This window comes from Engystomops pustulosus, chromosome 4, assembly GCF_040894005.1.
Source record: "Engystomops pustulosus chromosome 4, aEngPut4.maternal, whole genome shotgun sequence".
Taxonomy (NCBI): domain Eukaryota; kingdom Metazoa; phylum Chordata; class Amphibia; order Anura; family Leptodactylidae; genus Engystomops; species Engystomops pustulosus.
The window spans coordinates 202,513,184-202,534,520 of record NC_092414.1 but is presented as its reverse complement, the minus strand read 5'-3'; the positions used below and the strand labels follow the sequence as shown (position 1 = coordinate 202,534,520).

Here is a 21,337-nt window from a genome sequence, read left to right as displayed (position 1 = left end):
TGTAACCCTAAAAAAAAAGTGACCAAAAGGATATACTAAGGCTGCGGTCACACGTGGCGTTTTGAACCCGTTTTTGGCCCGTTTTTAAGCAGTCCGTTCAAAAAAAAGCATGCATATTTTGAAAACGCGTAACATTTTGACCGGTTTTCCCAATTATCTTAATTAGAACCGATCAAAAATGGATGCGGTTTCAAAAGTCAGTGACCTGTATATAGGGCTATAGCTATTCACTGTGCTGTTTGGTGACAGGGTGTGTACCACATTCAATATGGCCCAGAGGAAGCAGGAAAGAGTTGTCTCAGGAGCTTAGAAAAAAATGATAGGCAATCATGTCATCATGTTAATGGTTATAAGACCATCTCCAAGCAGCTTGATATTCCTGTGACTACAGATGCACATACTATTCAGAAATTTAAGAGCTATGGCACTCCCTGGACGCGGCCACAGTTGGAAAATTGATGAGAAATCAAAGAAACAAATAATACAAATGGTCACAAGAGCCCAGAAAAACTTCTAAAGACAATAAAGTTGAACTGCAAGCTCAAAGAACATCAATGATATATTGAACCATATGTTGTTGTTTGAGCCAAAGTGGACTTAATGGGAGACGACCTAGGAGGACACCATTGCTGAAAACAAGCCATTTGATTGTGAGGTTCGTAGCTGTCACAATGTTGTAACAAGATATATCAAGTGGCAGCAAAGTAAAATGTGTTTCTGCCCGGTCTCGAACTGGGGACCTTTCGCGTGTTAGGCGAACGTGATAACCACTACACTACAGAAACTGCCCTGAGATCCCTGAAAGGGTCATATGGTATTTGTAAATGGATGTTTCACTAAAAAAGGAATTTGGCAGCATAATGTAAGCACCTTTAATTGGAAGGTATGTCCAACCGGGACAACAGCAGGCATTTATCAACCTTTTTTTATTTTTTTTTTTGCGCTTTTTTTGCTACTTATGTTGCCTTTTCACAAAGTTCGTTATGTTGTTTTTATTCATTGGAGCACCTGATTTGCCATAAGTTTCCAGATGCGGACGTCTGAAAAAGTCACACATTTTGGTGAAATTGCAGTGAAAAGTATCAAATTGTGGCACAAATAACAGCTATGGTAGAGGAGGTGTAGGCAAGGGGTGGCTTAAACATTTGAGACCTTTGTGCGACTTTTCAGAGCTTACAAAAAGTGTAGTCAACCTCCCTGGACGTGGCCACAGTTGGAAAATTGATGAGAAATCAAAGTAACAAATAATACAAATTGTAACAAGAGCCCAGAAAAACTTTTAAAGAGAATAAAGGTGAACTGCAAGCTGAAGGAACATCAATGATATATTGAACCATACGTTGTTGTTTGAGCCAAAGTGGACTTAATGGGAGACGACCTAGGAGGACAACATTGCTGAAAACATGCCGCTTGCTTGTGAGTTTCATAGCCGTTTCTCTGACAATGTTGTAACATGATATATCAAGTGGCAGCAAAGTAAAATGTGTTTCTGCCCGGTCTCGAACCGGGGACCTTTCGCGTGTTAGGCGAACGTGATAACCACTACACTATTGAAACTGCCCTGAGTGCTCCTTGGAAGGGTCATATGGTATTTGTACAATGAATGTTTCTCTAAAAAAGGAATTTGGCAGAATAATGTAAGCACCTTGAATTGGAACCATGCATTGTTGTTCGAGCCAAAGTGGACTTAATGGGAGACGACCTAGGAGGACACCATTGATGAGGACACGCCGTTTGCTTGTGAAGAGCTGCACAAAATACCCATGGAGAGGTGCAGAGGTCTCATTGACTCTTACAGTAATTGTGTGATTGCAGCAATTGCCCCAAAAGGTTGTGCAACAAAATATTAAGTAAAGGGAGCCATCATTTCTGTCCAGGCCTGTTTCATGAGTTGTATTTTTTTTAAAGCATGTTGAAGTTTGTCAGATTCAAGGTATTTCTCCGACCATTGTAGGTTTTTTCTTTCAGTAAATGAGGGGTCCCAAAAATTTTATCCATGTGTGTAGGTCAGGCTGGGAAATGCTCCAATAATATTTCTCGCTTTAGTTGCACATGGATAACCAAACCCTAAACAGCTGAACTGAACTCACCATGTCACTTTACTTTATTAGCAACTAACAGATTTCTAAATCTGAGGTTTTGGGGTCACTCACCATCACGGATAGTGGAACCAGGGCTGTAGTGATCCCTCTGAATAACTTCTTTTCTCTTACCGCTTCCAAGGCTTGAGGTTAGGATAAGGTAGCCGCCTGGATCTCCTGTGACTTTACACCAGTAGCCATATGTGTTCTGACCTCCATTAGATCTTTCCAAAGAAGGAGTCTAGAAGGTATGACCATGTTTATAGCCTTGTGAAACCAGGTATCTCATATGTATCTCTTACACCTTCCTTCCAGGACTTGTAGTTAGGATAGAGTAGCTGTCTGGACCTCCAGTGACTTCCCACCGGGAGGAGTATCTCCATTAGATCTACCTAGGATGGAATCTGGAAGGTATGACTATGTTTTGTAGCCTCATCTTAATTATGACACCAGTTATATGTATGAAGAAGAAGCATTTAGCGGCTCTGGAGAACTGACGCCAGTGATATCACAGTTATGAGATATCAACATGTGTTTTATCATATAGCATGTCACCTTATGATGTATCCTGCTGAGGAGCAACTGAGAAGTCAAAATGAGCTTCTTATTAGCGACATCTGTGACCTTCGTCCACCACTAATAAATAATGGCGATGGATTTATTGGGCCGGAACCTGATTCAGCTACACTGAGTGTATAATGTAGGGTTTGGGTCGTTAAATCCATCCATCACGTGTTCAAGTTTTTTTTTTTTCAGGGTCAGAACCTAGTTCTGGTCATATGTACTGTAAAAGGGTTTCTCTAGAGCAGTGATGACGAACCTTTTAGCGGCCGAGTGCCCAAACTGCAACCCAAAACCCCCCTTATTTAGCACGAGGTGCAAACCAAAAATTAAAGGACGAGGTAGACGTGGCACATCCAATAAAAGATAGCGTTTATTCTTCTCACATTAAAAGATCTGTGCAGTGAACATGTAGGCGAGCCACCTACGCGTTTCGGCTTGTACCTAAGCCTTACTCATGGTGAAAGGTTAAAAACAAATGAATGTAAGTCATTTAAATTACCTACATGCACCTGATGGCTAGTTGACGTCATGTCCGCAATAGTTCGGAGAAGACGTGATGCATGAAACCGAGGCTCAATTACAAAGTATGCATTACAATAAACATGGTTTATACAAATTCTTATATGAATAATGAAATTTAAAATTGTAACTTTGGTATAGTGCAAAATACAATGAAGTTTGTTGCTTTTACATGAACATAACGATCTACTTATAGGCTTACGCAGTTGGACAAAGGGTATGCACGGATATGTACTGGTTTGAGTAAAAGACTGCAGAATTACAGATGGGTGACAGAGAGGAGGAAAAACAGTTTTTTGTGAATCTATTGTGAATTCTAGTGTTTTGTTGAGAGCTAGTGGGCATACGTTGCAGCGAGACCCTCCACATTTGTAGAAGCCTTTTATTGAAAGCCATGTGCTCTGTTCTATTTGAGTATTGATCATACTGGGAGATAAAATATTGGCTAATGTTTGGCCCCGTTTGGCGACACATCTATGTCCCAAAAATTAAAGGGTATCTACCACCAGCATTTAGGACTGTATGCAAATGTGCCTTAGGGGCTCCAGGCTCCATAGGTGTTAATGGAGCCTGGAGCCCCTGAGACTCATTTGCATACAGTCCTTCATCCTGGTGGTAGATGCCCTTTAAAGCAGTAAGTTATCGCTCCCTGTTCAACAACTTTCAATCAGATTGGCCTCCTGAGGACAGCAACACAGTAGAAAGATGGAAAAATTTTCATCATTTTAACTTCTTTCCAGCGTCCCTCTGAACACAGAGAATCGTGGGGACACAGGAGATCCTCCAAAAATAATTTGACCCTAATTCGAATTCTCCCTCTTCCTACAGTCCCAGGTGGGAAGTAAGTATCAAAATCTGACTAAAAGCCGCATCTTTTAAGTTGCTTGGAACTGCAGGAAGATTCTTTGAGTCCTGTCTGGTGTGCTGGGGCGATGGCCCGGGTGCCCACAAAAAGGGCTCTGAGTGCCACCTCTGGCACCCGTGCCATTGGTTCGCCATCACTGCTCTAGAGGTTCGTAGCAGTTTCTCTCACAACGTTGTAAAATGATATATCAAGTGGCAGCAAAGTAAAATGTGTTTCTGCCCGGTCTCGAACCGGGGACCTTTCGCGTGTTAGGCGAACGTGATAACCACTACACTACAGAAACTGCCCTGAGCGTGCTATAGGAGGATCCTATGGTATCTGTACGATGGAGGTTTCTCTATAAAAAGGAATTTGGCAGCATAATGTAAGCACCTTGAATTGGAAGGTATGTCCAACCGGGACAACAGCAGGCATCTATCAAACTTTTTTTATTTTTTGCAGCTTTTTACCGATCTGCGCCTCTTTTGCAACTTTTGTTGCCGTTTCACAAAGACCTGCCCAGGATTGAGTCTGGAAGGTACAACCATGTCTTTGTGGCTTCATCTAAATAATGGAGCCAGGTATCTCATATGTATGGAGAAGATATATTTAGCCAGTGATATCACAGTTATGACATGTCTCCATCAGCATAAAGATGGAAATGTGACCTTATGAAGATCTGCTGAGGAGTGACTGAGGAAGGTAAGTCAAAATGATCTTCTCCACCACTGATAAATGGTGGCGCTGGATTTATTGGCCCAGAACTGATTAGACTACACAAAATGTATGGTTTAAGCTGGTAAATCCGTGCATCGCACATTCCAAGTTTCGCTTTATGACACGATGTAGCGTGTGTCAGTAGGGTTTCTCTCTTGTGGTCGACAACTGTTTCTGTCACTCACAACGTTGTAACCTGACAAGTCAAGTTTGAGTAAAGTAAAAATGTGTTTCTGCCCGGTCTCGAACCGGGGACCTTTCGCGTGTTAGGCGAACGTGATAACCACTACACTACAGAAACTGCCCCTGAGTTGATAAGAAATCTCAAGGCAGAGCAGGTTGGTAGGACTAGATATCTCTCATCTCTACTTCTTGTCATCTACTTTCCTAATATGATTAGTAGGGGGCTGGTGAGCTGTCATTACTGGGGGCAGCCCTGTGACTACTGGGGACAGCGAGGTGTCTACTGGGGCAGCCCTTAGACTCCCTGGCTAAGTACTGACTATTGGGAGCAGCACTGTGACTAGTGGGGACAGCAGTGTGGCTATTGGGAGCAGTCCTGTGACTACTGGGGACAGAAGTGTGACTGCTCAGGGGATGCCCTTCCTCAACTGGGTGCAGCAGTTACTGGTTACTGGAGGCAGTCCTGTGATTACTGAGGGCAGCACTGGCTACCGGGTGCAGTATTCTGACTACTAGGGGCAGCATTGACTACTTGAAGCAGCAGTGTGGCTACTGGGAGCAGCACTGCGACTACTGGGGGCTGCACTGTGGCTAATGGAGGGCTGCACCAGCTACTGGGGCAGCCCTGTGACTGCTGGTTACTTTGTGTAGCACTAGTTACTGGGGGAAGCTTTGTGGCTATTGGGAGCAGCAACAAAATGCAAAAACAAAAATGGGCCACGGTGCCACGGTTAAGGTGCTAAAGTCCATGATTGTGCTGCAGGGGATTCTGGAGACAAAATAGGCAAATACATTTTCTGTTGTGAGAACAGGAAAACTTTGCCTATGTGCTATCTTGTCAGCCTTAACATCCAGCAAGACTGTAATAAATACTAGTGACATGATGTGGGGTGTGGTATAACAAGTACATCGGGCTGTATATAGGAAATGCTTGATGTTACCGGAGCCGCCATAGAGCTGCCAGTGGCCGCTGAAGCCAGGATCTGCTAAGACATGAAAAACGCATCGGGCTGTCGGGTTACTGCAGTAGCCGGGGACACGACTTCTAACATTCATGGTATTAGGGGTAACTTTACTTTTTAACACTTCTTATTCCTAAATGTTGAATCAGTATAATACTATTTTGAATCCTTCTATGCTGTAATTTTTTGTGTGATTTAGCATTTTTATTACTATAAGTATTACTTTCCAAAACAAAACAAAAAAAAACATGTTTCTGCCCGGTTTCGAACCGGGGACCTTTCGCGTGTTAGGCGAACGTGATAACCACTACACTACAGAAACCTTCACGTTGGGGGTTTTTGTGACTGGTCTCTGGATTTTGGACTTGCTGGACCCAACAGTTTTTCTTAGGTTTTCAATGTAGTTTTTTAAAACTTTGATTTTTTTTTTTTATTGATCTGGCTATATAAGTATATTTGTGTGGTTTGGACAGAAGTGCTAACCTTCCTCAACAGTCATTTTGGCTTTCCCCATATAGCCAACCCCAAGGTTTGCCTTTTGGGAGTAATAAATGAGGTCATTGGTGGCCATTATGACAGGATCTTCTTTAGACTCGTTCTGTACTACGCTCGTAAGGTGGTGATTATGTCCTGGAAGGACAGTGACCCCCCTCCCCTGCAGAAATGGATAACGCTGGTCAACAAGGTTATCCGTATGTATTACTCTGTATACAATATCAGACAATGCCCTCAAAAATTTGAATTTATTTGGTCTAGATGGAGCATGAACTCTAACACTACGGTGTAAAGTAACTATCATAAACGAATCCCTTTGACTGGCTCGAACCCCATGCGAAGAGGGAGGTGTGTTGTGTTGTTAGTGTTTTGTCTTTGTGTGTCTGTATGATTGGGTGCCTGAATGTTTGTTCATTAAGTTCCGACTGCGGCGTTTACATGCTGTATATGTACTGATATGGTCATCTATTTCTGATACTAGAATGCCATTTGACCGATTGCAATATTTGCCTATGCTGTTCTGCTATCCTCAAGTATTACTACGCTGCGCCGTAGTCTAATGTTTTAAGGTGTTATTGTTGAATTTAAAAATGAAAAATTCATAAATAAAATCTTTTAAAAAAGTATATTTGTGTGGTGAAATTTAGGAGTACACAAGACACATATGTATTTTACATTGTGTGACATTCTTTACGTGGCGCACATCACGTGTTACTGTCATCTTACATGTCAGTGTAACAAAATGCTCAAAAATGTATGAAATAATATAATAATAGTGATATATATATATATATATATATATAACTGTTACTAACCATGGACTGAGCCCTCTCCCTACAGAGCACTGAGCCCGGATTTCAAGCACTTAAATTCTGGCAGCAAATGCCGTCTTAGATTCAATAATTGCCACCTGTGAGATTATTGGGAGGGGGGGGGGGGTTTGAGACAGGAGTCTCTCCAATACGCCTGATCTAACAAAAAAGTAAGGCCCCTTCCACACTAGCGAGTGTGATGCGATGAACTCGCATCACACTCGCAACGCAAGCTGCCGGGAACGCACGGCCCGAACCCTGCACCGCGGGAGTGAACTGACATGCTGAGTTCACTCCTGCGGTGCAGGGTTCGGGCCGTGCGTTCCCGGCAGCTTGCGTTGCGAGTGTGATGCGAGTTCATCGCATCACACTCGCTAGTGTGGAAGGGGCCTAAGTCACCTAAAAGTGATTGGATGGATAGGAGGGGTGATGACGCAAAATGTGGGCGGTGGTATGTATTGAAGGAGGAGTGAAGCTTGGGACACTCCTCCTGTATGTATGAACTTATGTAACAAAGTGCATGGGAAAGAGAGCAAAGGTGACAGTTGGGGTAAACACTGCAAAGACAATTAAGTCAAAAAGTGAAAAAATTCCAAGGAGTCAAAAAATGCTGAAAAAACACTGAGGAAGGAAAAGATGGAGGAGAGTGAAGGTGATGATCCGATTGTATGAAGAGACATCAGGTAGGGGGTCAATCTGCAGGAGAAGAGCACGGTCAAGCTATCCAACAGCTTCCAATTTACAGAATGTTCTATAAGGACAAAAAACAGAAAAACAAAGAGTTAAAATAGGTAAATGTTAAAAACAACAGAAGGCACCACAAGGGGCAGGCAAGGGGACCGGCAGAAAGAACCACTAGTGACACATTTTACAAAAAGGCTGAAAACACAAAGTTTTCATTGAGGCCCTGGGGGGGACACTGTCTGTAGTGTCCAGATCCATTTCGATTCTGGTTGGAGCAACCTGCGTTTTAGAGCTCCCCCCCGAAGGTCAAGGTTTACATGGTCAATGCCAATTACCTGAAATCCAGTGGGGTCAGATTGATGGAACTGCCTGAAGTGTCGAGGTATGGGCTTCAGCTTGAGGATATGTTCCGCAGAAGACACAGATGCGGCAGTTAGGATTCCTGTGACGTGTTCACGGATTCTTAATTTCAACTCCCTAGTTGTCATGCCTATATAGATCTTCTTGCAGGGCATATGGCGTAATAGATCACGCCGTTTGTGATGCAATTAATGGGCCAGGTAATCTTGAATTGTTTTAATCCATCGGAGGAGAGAAAATATTCAGATTTTTCCATATTTGGGCAGGCAATGCATTTCCTGCAAGGGGTACTCCCCCACCATACTACCCTATATTTTTAAAATAATTTCAATAAACTTTTGCATTTTTATTCATTACTCTAGCTCATCTTCTTTCTTTGTTGGTACTATTTGATTTCTGAGCATCTTTTTGCATTTTATGTGTCCTTTTCCTATTGCATTGCGCAAAGTTCATGCACATGTGTATGGTCCATTGGTAGTTATAGGTTTTGTATGCTGGAAACAAGTCCAGATAAAGCTCCGTACAAGAAAAAAAAAAAGTAAATTATTTTTGAAGGTGGGGAGTGAAAAATGGAAATAAATGAAAAACTAGAAAGGATTATATGTGTCTGACAGTGCTATGGCCTTAAGAAAAATTCACATCAACAAAAATAAGTTGCTTCCTGATTAGGGTTCGTACCCGGGCTGCAGGGGCCTGACCTGTTTTCCAACCAATAATCCATCCAAGAACCGCTTACTCCGTGTCACATGTGGGTTAGTGATGGGAATTCCGGCTCTTTTTAGTGATCGGGCTCATTAGGCTCAGCTCACTAAGAAGAGTCGGCTCTTTTGTCAGTCCCCTCCACACCACTTCACTTTTAGCCCAATTTTATTGGGTTGAAGGGAGCAAGGTGAGCCAGTTACGGACAGGGTTAAGTGAGCCATTGGCTCACTGACGGGAGCCGGCTTGTTCACAAACGACACATCACTAATGTGGGTGTTTGCTTACACCTGTGGTGGGGAACCTATGGCACTCGGAGTCCTTTCTGTGGGCACCCAAGCCATTAAACCGAACAGTTCACCAGACAGGATTCAAGGCCTCTTCCTACAGTCCGACGAAGTCCAGGCCATGCCGAGCTAAAGCCTCACATCTTAGGCCGCCTGGGACTATAGGAGGAGGGAGAAGGTGTGGACAGAGCTGGATTATCATTGTAGCCCCTGTTTCAGGTCTCACAATTCTTAAACCGAATACTCCTTCTTTCTACTGTATTGGTGTCTACAGGGAGCCAATACAATCGACAGAGTGGAGAGCAAGGACTGTGTTGGCACTGTACGATGAAAAAGTGGGTTTTCATTGTAGTTTGGGCACTCGGTGTCTAAAAGGTTCGGCAACACTGTCCTATACTCTGCCTCTAGGTGACCTTACAGACACTAATTGTGAGATACATAAAATCGCAACGTCGTTGTTCCTGATCCTTTTCCATTTCAAAAGGAGAAGTTACCAAAGAAAATAAAATGTGTTTCTGCCCGGTTTCGAACCGGGGACCTTTCGCGTGTGAGGCGAACGTGATAACCACTACACTACAGAAACTGCCATATGTGCTGTCCTCTGCTCTTTTAGGCTGTGGCAAGTCCGGATAGTTTTTGTGTTTCTTTTTGTGTTTTTTTTGTACTGTTGGTATTGATAGTGAGGGGGGGGGGGGGGGGAATCCTGACTCACAGCAGTCACTTGGGCAGATCCTATGACCACATCCAGGCAGGTTTAACCCTTTCTGTCTGCCAGACATTTTTGGAAATTTTGTCACGTTATTGGCCAGAGCAATTTTTACTATTTAGATGTGTACAGATAAAAACCAAAATTACTGTATAAATAATTATACTAATCCCCAACAAACCAAATATATATTCTGTAAGGAGATTATTGCCCCATTTTCTAAAATGGCATTCAAGATTTTAGATTTTAGGCACCTTCATGCAATTTTGATTCAAACTGTAACATTTTAAAAAATATGCATAAAAATTTAATTTAATGGCAAAAAATATGCCGAAACAGAAAACATATTTTTGTGGGAATTGTGAATTTGCATCTTTTGCATATGAATTAAAAAGTTATTTTTGTATACACGGTAGGCCGGGATTTCTGAAAAATATAATTTTGACATTTTGAAACTACAATTTGTGCAGTTGCCTGTGTAGTGGAAATGGCACACCCTACACTGCTCCGCAAGCCCGATGGGTTTGGGCCATTATATCCATCCTTTACATGTTGGATTTGGTCAGAACCTAGTTCTGGTCATATGTACTGTGTCAGGGTTTATCTTTAGGTTTGCAGCTGTTTCTGTCACTCAAAATGTTGTAACCTGACAAATCATGTGGCAGTAAAGTAAAATGTGTTTCTGCCCGGTCTCGAACCGGGGACCTTTCGCGTGTTAGGCGAACGTGATAACCACTACACTACAGAAACTGCCCTGAGCATTGATAAGAAATGTCAGTGGAGAGCAGGTTGGTAGGACTAGATATCTCTCATCTCTACTTCTTGTCATCTACTTTCCCCATATGGTTAGTAGGGGGCTGGTGAGCTGTCATTACTGGCTGCAGCCCTGTGACTACTGGGGATGGCAAGATGGCTACTGGGGCAGCCCTAAGTCTCCCTGGCTAAGTACTGACTAATGGGAGCAGCACTGTGGCTACTAGGGGACCAAGTCAGCACTGTGACTACTGGGGGCAGCATTGTGACTAGTGGGGATAGCAGTGTGACTACTGAGGACAGCCCTTTCTCTACTGGGAGCAGCAGTGTGGCTACTGGGGGGCCGGGGCAGCATTGTGGCTACTGGAGGCAGCCCTGTGACTACCGGGTGCAGTACAGTGACTACTGGGGGCAGAACTGTGACTACTGGGGGCAGCACTGCGGCTACTGGGGGCTCCACTGTCTAATAGAGTCAGCACTGTGGCTAATGGGGGCAGTCCTGTGGCTAATGGGGGCAGCCCTGTGACTGCTGGCTACTTTGTGTAGTGCTAGTTACTGGGGGAAGCACTGTGGCTAATGGGGGCAGCCCTGTGACTGCTGGCTACTGTGTGTAGTGCCAGTTACTGGGGGAAGCACTGTGGCTAATGGGGGTAGCCCTGTGACTGCTGGCTACTGTGTGTAGTGCCAGTTACTGGGGGAAGCACTGTGGCTAATGGGGGCAGCCCTGTGACTGCTGGTTACTTTGTGTAGGGCTTGTTACTGGGGGAAGCACCGTGGCTATTGAGAGCAGCAACAAAATGCAAAAAAACGAAAATGGGCCACGGTTAAGGCACTAAAGGCCATGATTGTGCTGCAGGGGATTCTGGGGACAAACTTTGCCTATGTGCTATCTTGTCAGCCTTAGCATCCACCAAGACTGTCAAGAATACTAGTGACATGATGTGGGGTGTGGTATAACAAGTACATCGGGCTGTATAAAGGAAATGCTTGATGTTACCGGGGCCACCATAGAGCTGCTAAGACACCAAAAACGCATCGGGCTGTTGGGTTACTGCAGTAGCCGGGGACACAGACTTCATGGGACATAGATAATTGTGTTTTTAGGGGTACATTTACTTTTTAACAATTATCCCTATGTGTTGAATCATTATAATACTATTTTGAATCCTCCTATGCTGTAATTTTTTGTGTGATTTTAGCACAAGTAATAAAAGTCTAACTTTCCAAAACCAAAATAAACACATGTGTTTCTGCCCGGTTTCGAACCGGGGACCTTTCGCGTGTTAGGCGAACGTGATAACCACTACACTACAGAAACTGCCATGTTGTGAATTTATTGGGACTGGTCTGTGGAGTTTGGACCTGATGGACCTAACAGTTTTTCTCAGGTTTTCAATGTAGTTTTTCAAAACTATAATTTTCAATTTTGAATCAATTTTATTGAGCTGCAAATATTAGTATATTTTTGTGCTCAGATTTAGGAGTATACAAAACGTATATTTTTTTACTAATCCTCCAGTGTTTTTTGTGTATTTTACATTGTGTGGCATTCCACGCGTGGCGCACATGTTACTGTCATCTTACATGTCAGTATAACCAAAATGCTCAAAAATGTATAAAGATGTAGGCAGGGGTGCACCTGCCATGAGGTGAGTTGAGCGTCACACTCCCCTCCGTCCAGCACCGTGCTCCCCGTCGCGTTCCAGTGTTCCGTCCGGCACCATGATTAGGGTTCATACTCAGGCTGCAGGGCCCTGACCTGTTTTCTAAACACTAAACCAAGAACTTGAAAAAAGGATCAACATGGAAACCAAATGTTTCTGGGCGACACCCACCCCCCCCCATTACTGCAAATGAAACCAATTGGCTAATGCAAACCGCTTACTCCGTGGCACTTGTGGGTTAGTGATGGGAATTGAGAGGCTCCTTAATTAATACATAATAGGGAGCCCAGGCCTGTCAGTCCCCCCACACCACTCCACTTGTAACCCGATTGTAATGGGTTAAAGAGGGCATGGTGAGCCGGTTAGGGACAGGCTCCCCTCGTTCACCAACGACACATCACTAATGTGGGTGTTTGCTTACACCAGTGGTGGGGAACCTATGACACTTGGGGCCACATTTATCACTCGTTTTTTCAGTTGTTTTTGCGCCTTTTCATTCAGGCGCACCGTTTTTGCACCATTTTTGCGATTAAATGCCAAACTAGCCGCGCAGCAAAAATAAGCAGCTTTCCCTCATCTATCTTACCAATCCAGATGTTTTGCTGCGCCTAATGATATTCATTACTTGCAACGTTTTCATTTAGGCGCAAAAACACTCCAGCCCGAAGGTGGCGTTATCTGAGAAGAAAGCACTGAGCCCCTGTGCAGAACAGCTCATTTCTAGCAGCAGAGCTCAGCCAGACACTAGAACATATAATAGATACATTAGATACACTGCAGACAGGAGCTGCAGACTCTATTTACAGTTCATCACCTTCTATTTACAAAGTATTCTGCAAAGTCCTGAGCTCACAGCAAGAGCAAGAGAAGTTTGCACAAGTTTGCAGAAGCTTGCAGAAGTTTGCAGATACTACAAACAAGTGTCCCCCATGTAATTCTGCACAGTGTCTGAGGGGGATACTGTGCAGAATTACAGGGGTGCAGCAGGAGATCAGCACTGGGGGATCCCCTCCAGGAGAAGCCCCTGCTGAGGAGGTCACTGGGTGCTGGGTGTCACACACCTGGGTGCTGCTGTGAGTGTTATCTTCAGTCTGGGATGTGGGAGAAGCAGAGAGGAGCTTGTAGCAGGATCACATGTAAGTGCCCGAATCTAACATTGCGCCTAAACTGCGCCTAAACTGCGCCTAAACTGAAGTGATTAATAAGAGGCAGAAAATATACTTATCACAGATGGTTGTAGCTTGTGATAATTCTGGCAAAACAGTGCGCCCGAATTTAGGCGCAACTACTACACTTAGGCGCACAAAAGTGATAAATGTGGCCCTTGGAGTCCTCTCTGTGGGCACCCAAGCCATTAAACCGACCAGTTCACCAGACAGGATTCAAGGCCTCCTCCTACAGTCCGAAGAAGTCCAGGCCATGCCAAGCTAAAGCCTCACATCTTAGGGTGATGGCACACATGGCAATTTAGGCCCGTTTTTAAGCAGTCCATCAAAAAATTCATGCGTTAAAAAAACGCATGCGTTTTTGAAAAACAAACAAACACATGCGTTTTTGACAGGTTTGACCAATTATCTTAATTGAAACTGGTCAAAAACGCATGCCTTTTTTGACGGACTGCTCAAAAACGGCCCAAAAACGCAATCAAAATGCCACGTGTGCCATCACCCTCCGGCCGCCTGGGACTATAGGAGGAGGGAGAAGGTGAGGACAGAGCTGGATTATCATCGTAGCCCCTGTTTCAGGTCAAACAATTCTTAAACTGAATTTCTCCTCCTTTCTACTGTATTGGTGTCTACAGGGAGCCAATACAATTGACAGAGCTGGGAGCAGTGGCGTAACTAGAAGCTGATGGGCCCCAGTGCAAAGTCTGTGCCAGGCCCCCGACTATAATGTATGGTTTATAGTAATAGTCTTCCCATATGGGAAAGTGACACCATAAGGGCCCCCTAAACCTCTTGGGCCCTAATGCGACCGCAACCTCTGCACCCCCTCAAATTACGCTCCTGGCAGGGAGCAAGGACCATGTTGGCACTGTACGATGAAAAAGTGGGTTTTCATTGTAGTTTGGGCACTTGGTGTCTAAAAGGTTCGGCAACACTGTCCTATACTCTGCCTCTAGGTGACCTTACAGACACTAATTGTGAGATACATAAAATCGCAAAGTTGTAGTTCCTGTCCTTTAAATTTCAATCGGAGAAGTTACCAAAGAAAAGTAAAAGATGTTTCTGCCCGGTTTCGAACCGGGGACCTTTCGCGTGTGAGGCGAACGTGATAACCACTACACTACAGAAACTGCCATATGTGCTGTCCTCTGCTCTTTTAGGCTGTGGCAAGTCCAGATAGTTTTTGTGTTTTTATTGTACTGTTGGTATTGATAGTGCAGTGCAGTTGTGAAATATTTTAAAAGTAAATGGGAGGAGGGGGGGGGGGGGGGGGGGTCCCGACTCCCAGCACTTACTTGGACAGATCCTATGACCACATCCAGGCAGGTTTAACCCTTTCTGTGCCAGACATTTTTTTTTTTATTTTGTCACGTTATTGGCCAGAGAAATTTTTACTATTTAATGTGTACAGATAAAAACCCGAAATTACTGTATACCCGGTAAATAATTATACTAATCCCCAACAAACCAAATATATTTTCTGTATGGTGATTATTGTCCCATTTTCTAAAATTGCATTCAAGATTTTAGACATGCAATTTTGATTCAAAGTGTAACATTTTATAAAATATGCATACAAATGAAATGGCAAAAAATGTGGCGAAACAGAAAAAAAATTTTTGTAGAAATTGTGAATTTGCATTTTTTGCGTATGTTACTTTTGTATACATGGTAGGCCGGGATTTCTGAAAAGTATGATTTTGACAGAATAGCAGCTTTTTAATAAAAAGTGTGCAAACTACAATTTGTGCAGTTGCCTGTGTAGTGTGGGGAGCGCGCCCAGTTCAGGATTTCCAGGATTTTCAGGAAAATGGTGCACCCTACACTGCTCCAACAGAGTGAACATATTTTTTTATTGCACCATTAACATAGGGCTCGCAACACTTATCTGTCAGACTGTGCATGCCTCCGGCAGGAAGCCAGAGCCCTGAAGCCAGAGCGGCCCCTAGGCCTGGGACAGACAGCCGAATTGTGATTTGTTAATGATGTTCCCCCGGGCCCTTCCCGGGGCACATTATTAACAAATCATAATTTGGCTGTCCGTCTCATGACTGCTGCTGACCGCCCCGCCCACCTCACATGCGGCCTGCCCTCCCACCTCACATGCGGCCTGCCCTCCCACCTCACATGCGGCCTGCCCGCCCACCTCACATGCGGCCTGCCCGCCCACCTCACATGCGGCCTGCCTGCCCACTTCACATGCGCCCTGCCCGCCCACCTCACAAGCGCCCTGCCAGCCCACCTCACAAGCGCCTGCCCGCCCACCTCACATGCCCACTGTCCACCCACCTTACATGCAGCCTTCTGCTCTCTCCCATGCTTTCTTCGAGTTCTTCCTGACCCCGCCACCATGTCCCAACCCCATGTTCCAGGCGCGACGACCGAGTGACATTGAAAATCCCAGTAGATCAGCAGTTTCTGAAATACTCAGACCAGCCCTTCTGGCACCAACAACCATGCCACGTTCAAAGGCATCAAATCACCTTTCTTCCCCATACTGATGCTCGGTTTGAACTGCAGGAGATTGTCTTGACCATGTCTACATGCCTAAATGCACTGAGTTGCCGCCATGTGATTGGCTGATTAGAAATTAAGTGTTACCTAAGGTGTACCTAAGGTGTACCTAATAAAGTGGCCGGTGAGTGTATATACTGGATGTTTGTGTATACATGTTGTGTATGTGTGTGTATGCTGTTTATACTGGATGTGTGTGGATGTTGTGTATATACTGCATGTGTGTGTCTGTTGTGTATATACTGCATGTATATGTATATATATGCTGTATATCTCTGTGTATATTATATATGTTGTAAATTTGATGTGTATTTACTGGATGCGTGTATATAATGTGTATATACTTATGTGTGTATAAAAGTATGAATGTGCTGACACGTGTATAAATGCAAAAATGTATAAATATGGCTACATACACACGGATGTATGAAAAAGGCCATATCCGTACCTTTTTTTTTACAGATTACATACGGCCACATTCATTTCAATGGACAATACGTCTGACCATTTATATTGCCGTTGTTAAGGGTACATTCACACGGCAGTATGCATTTTCTGTCCTGTATTTACAGCTGTATTCTGGTCGCAAATACAGGCTGTATGACATCTGTATGTAGCCTGTATGTAACCCGTATTTTCACAGTATTCTGTAAAAAATACAGTGGGCTTGCAAATGATGTCACTTACTTGGCCAAGCCCAAATTTGATTAGCTGACAAGGCCAGACTCCATTTTTATCTTTACTGAGAGTGAGGTTAGATTCCATTGTGGAATATATAACTGGATATATAGATGTACATGCTTGTATCATCTATACATGCATATTTGCAGGTATACAGCATAGGAGTAGTAGTACTGTGTCCCCATATATACAGGATTGGAGTGGTAGTACTGTGTCCCCATATATACAGGATAGGAGTAGTAGTACTGTGTCCCCCTCCCACTTGGCAACGGGCATGTCCCCATCCCCCTCTAGACAACGAGCATGTCCCCCCTTGTCAATGAGCATGTCCCCCCTTGGCAACGAACATGGTCCCCACTCCCCTTGGCAACGAGCATGCCCCCCCTAGACAACGAGCATGCCCCCCCTAGACAACGAGCATGTCCCCCCTAGACAACGAGCATGGTCCCCCCCTAGACAACAAGCATGTCCCCGAGCATGTCCCCCCTAGACAACGAGCATGGTCCCCCCTAGACAACGAGCATGGTCCCCCCTAGACGAAGAGCATGGTCCCCCCTAGACGAAGAGCATATCCCCCCTTGGCAACGAGCATGCCCGCCTCCCCCTTGGCAACAATCCCTTTTTTGTGTGTTTGTTTGTATTTTTTGTCTTCCAGGACCGTGCATGCTGTGGACTACTTCGGATTCGTAGGATTCCGTCGATGACTGGCATTTTTTTTTTACAAATAAATTGGTCAACGAGGGTGTGTCCGCATTTTCTTTCAATAAAACTTTATTTTTGTAATTAAAAGTGTTTTTTATTTCTTCGCGAGACTCTATAATCAGCCATAATAGTGGTGCTGTCTAGTTGACGGTGTTCATTATTAAGGGCTGGCCTTAGTGTTTGCCTTTTTTTTTTGGCAAACGGCCATACCATTACCCCGGTACCCACCGCCACCAGGGGTGCCGGGAAGAGCCGGGTACAAACCAGTACCTGACCGTCTATAGATGGTCAGGTGCTGGGGCGGCTGCAGGCTGTTATTGTTGCGCTGGAATAGCCCCCCAACAGTGGGCTATCCCAGCTCAGTAATAGCAGGCTGCTGCTGCTTTTTTGTATCTGGCTGATTTGGACAATAGGGGGGAACTCACGTCAATTTTTTTTTTCATTTTTTGGCCAAAAATTGGATAAAAAAAGAAGACGTGGGGTCCACTCCATTAATAGGGGGAACCCTACATCATTTTTTTGGTCAGAATTGCTTTTTTTTTTAGTTATGTGGGGTCCACCCTATCATTTATTTTCATTTATTGGCCCAAAAAAATGAAAATAAATGATAGGGTGGACCCCACATAATTAAAATAAAACAATTCTGACCAAAAAAATGATGTAGGGTTCCCCCTATTAATAGAGTGGACCCCACGTCGCCTTTTTTTATCCAATTTTTGGCCAAAAAAATGAAAAAAAATTGACGTGAGTTCCCCCCTATTGTCCAAATCAGCCAGATACAAAAAAGCAGCAGAAGCCTGCCATTACTGAGCTGGGATAGCCCACTGTTGGGGGGCTATTCCAGCGCAACAATAACAGCCTGCAGCCGCCCCAGCACCTGACCATCTATAGACGGTCAGGTACTGGTTTGTACCTGGCTCTTCCCGGCACCCCTGGTGGCGGTGGGTACCGGGGTAATGGTATCGGCATTAGTGAAAATTTGCTAAAAAAAAGATGGCAAACACTAAGGCCAGCCCTTAGTAATGAGCACCGTCACCTAGACAGCACCACTACTATGGCAAATTATAGAGTCTTGCGAAGAAAACCCACCACACTTTTAATAACAAAAAGAAAGTTTTATTGAAAAGAAAATGCGGACACACCCTCGTTGACCATTTTATTTGTAAAAATAATGGCAGTCATCGACGCAATCCTACGAATCCGAAGTAGTCCACAGCATACACGGTCCTGGAAGACAAAAAAAACAAACATACACACAAAAAAGGGGCATGTTGCCAAGGTGGAGGGGGACATGCTCGTTGTCTAGGGGGAGACGGACATGCTCAGGGGTAGGGAACATGCTCGTTGCCAAGGGGGATATGCTCGTTGCCAGGGAGGACCAATAGAGTCAGTCCCTGGGTTACATACAAGATTGTTCTGTAGGTTTGTCCTTAAATTGAATTTGTATGTAAGTCGGAACTGTAGACTTGTAACCCCAGTCAAAATTTTTTTGGTCTCTGTGACAATAGAATTTTAAAAATGTTGGGTTGTCATAAGAAACAGGATTAATAATAAATCTTCATAGCAGACACCTTTGATGCACATCAGTTGGTGCTGGCACAGATCGTGGCATTTACCAGTGCAGGGGACAAAAACGACTGCGGCACCTAATTGCGCTGGATGGCCAAAAAGTTATTAGCGCCTGAATATGGAAAAATGAAGAATTTTTTTTTTTGGACATTTTTCCACATGTATTAAAACAAAATAAAACCTTTACTATCCCTGTGATTGTAGCAACCCAAAGAATAAAGTAGACATGTCATTTGGGGCGCACAGTAAAAGCCGTAAAATCCAAGCCCACAAGAAAATGGCGCAAATGGGTTTTTTCACCAATTTCACTGCATTTGGAATTTTTTTCCCGCTTCCCAGTTCAGGGCATGGAATATTAAATACCGTCACTACGAAGTGCAGTTTGTTACACAGAAAACAAGCCGTCACACAGCTCTGTACATGGAAAAATTAAAAAGTTATGGATTTTTGAAGGAGGGAAGTGAAAAATTAAAACATAAAAAATGAAAAAGGGCAAAATCATTAAGGGGTTAAAATCTTCTAAAACCTATATAAATTTTGGATCCCAGCGCACGTACCAACCCAAAGAATAAAGGGGAGGTGCCAGCTTGAGAGAATAATGAAATCTGAAACAGAGTCCAATAGAGAATGTGGGGCATGCATTTTTTCCTCAATTACTCTGCATTTTTATAAACTGTAAATTGCATGGAATACTAAATGGCTTGCACACTCTTTACACATCTTTCCACACCCTTTCAAACACTTGCACACCCTTTCACACCCTTTATGGATCTTTGTACACTGTTTCACACCCTTTCACACCCATTCATACACTTGCACACCCTTTCACACCCCTTGCACACATTTGCACACACTTTCACACCCTTTCATACACTTGCACACCCTTTCACACCCCTTTCACACACTTGGACACTCTTTGAACTTACATTTCACAGGCTCCTGCTCTGCACACTCTTCAGACACTCAGCTGACAGCTGAGAGCAGTGCTGAGGTCACGTTCTGCAGCGGTCACGTGATCGCGTCTCCACGGCAACCCACAGCATAGTGACCGGCCGCATGCGGTGGATCCCTTCTGTCACCGTAAGCAGCCCCGATATTTTACACTACCATGCACTTCTATTGGAATGGCCGCATCGCAAATCTGTCCAAAAATAGGACATGTTCTATATTTTGCGATGCGGCCATCTGATCTCGTCACGATGCGGTGAGACAACGTTTGCTCACCGCATCACTACCAGAAGTAATGTAAGTCTATGGGGGGCTGTGATCTGGTCGCAAATCATGCGACCAGATCACTGCCCCCCTCACGGTCGTGTGAATGAGGCCTAACTCCGTTCCGTACCATATACTGGCCGTATAAAAATATAAAGCATGTCTTATTTTCTCCTGTATTTCAGTCCTGTATGCCCTAGAAGTCTATGGGGACGTATAAAATACGGGTTACATACGTGCTGCATACGGATGAAAAACGTCACGTATATACGGCCCGTAAATACGGGACTGGAGAAATCATACGGTTGTGTGAATGTAGCCTATGTATGTATTTTTAAGGTGAAGGGGGCCCAGTTCAAAGGTTTGCAATAGGGCACAGCCTCTGCTGGTTGCATCCCTGGCCCGTAATCATATACAGGCGGTCCCCTACTTAAGAACACCCAACTTACAGACGACCTCTGGATGTCTCTCGACCTTACTGTACATTAGTCCTAGGCTTCAATGATGAGCTTAATAAATTTGATTTCCATTTTTTTTTGTGATTTTGTTGTCAGAACATTAAACTTTGTACAGAACAAAGTATGAGAATATTTCATTCATTCAGATTTAGGATGTGTCATTTGAGTGTTCCCTTTATTTTTTTGAGCAGTGTATACAAGTATGTGTGTCAACGTTACAAAACAAAAAATAATGTGTTTCTGCCCGGTTTCGAACCGGGGACCTTTCGCGTGTGAGGCGAACGTGATAACCACTACACTACAGAAACTGCCATGTATGCCAACACCTGCCCTGTAAGGGTCGGGCAAGTTCAGATCATTTTTGTTTTTTTGTGTTTTTTTTATATAGCTGTACTGTTGGTATTGATAGGGCATTTGTGAAATATTTTAAATGTAAATGGGGGGGGGGGGGGGGGGTCTTGACTTGGGCAGGTGCCATGACCACTTTGTTTTATATCCGACACGTCGCCATACATTGGGGCAGGTTTAATCCAGGCATTTCTGGAAATGTTGTCATGTTATTGGCCAGAGCAAATTTTGATGTGTACAAATAAAACTGAAATTCCAGCATAAACAATTATACTGACTCCCAAAAGCCCAAATATTTCCTGGAAACAAACACTTGTCCCATTTTCAAAATTAAATTAAATTAAAGAGTTTATAGAC

The 21,337-nt window shown here is 44.0% G+C and overlaps 8 non-coding genes across 8 annotated transcripts; all 8 read right to left on the bottom strand.

Annotated features, from left to right (window-relative positions):
• Positions 1-4,239: 4,239 nt before the first annotated feature.
• On the bottom strand, positions 4,240-4,312 carry TRNAV-AAC (transfer RNA valine (anticodon AAC)). The gene has a single exon. It is a non-coding gene; the product is annotated as a tRNA-Val (tRNA).
• Positions 4,313-4,953: 641 nt separating this feature from the next.
• On the bottom strand, positions 4,954-5,026 carry TRNAV-AAC (transfer RNA valine (anticodon AAC)). Its single transcript has one exon. It is a non-coding gene; the product is annotated as a tRNA-Val (tRNA).
• Positions 5,027-6,119: 1,093 nt separating this feature from the next.
• On the bottom strand, positions 6,120-6,192 carry TRNAV-AAC (transfer RNA valine (anticodon AAC)). The gene has a single exon. It is a non-coding gene; the product is annotated as a tRNA-Val (tRNA).
• A 3,525-nt stretch (positions 6,193-9,717) lies between these two features.
• TRNAV-CAC (transfer RNA valine (anticodon CAC)) lies at positions 9,718-9,790 on the bottom strand. The gene has a single exon. It is a non-coding gene; the product is annotated as a tRNA-Val (tRNA).
• Positions 9,791-10,590: 800 nt separating this feature from the next.
• Positions 10,591-10,663, bottom strand: TRNAV-AAC (transfer RNA valine (anticodon AAC)). The gene has a single exon. It is a non-coding gene; the product is annotated as a tRNA-Val (tRNA).
• Positions 10,664-11,911: 1,248 nt separating this feature from the next.
• Positions 11,912-11,984, bottom strand: TRNAV-AAC (transfer RNA valine (anticodon AAC)). The gene has a single exon. It is a non-coding gene; the product is annotated as a tRNA-Val (tRNA).
• A 2,569-nt stretch (positions 11,985-14,553) lies between these two features.
• TRNAV-CAC (transfer RNA valine (anticodon CAC)) lies at positions 14,554-14,626 on the bottom strand. Its single transcript has one exon. It is a non-coding gene; the product is annotated as a tRNA-Val (tRNA).
• A 6,241-nt stretch (positions 14,627-20,867) lies between these two features.
• TRNAV-CAC (transfer RNA valine (anticodon CAC)) lies at positions 20,868-20,940 on the bottom strand. The gene has a single exon. It is a non-coding gene; the product is annotated as a tRNA-Val (tRNA).
• Between the last annotated feature and the right edge of the window lie 397 nt (positions 20,941-21,337).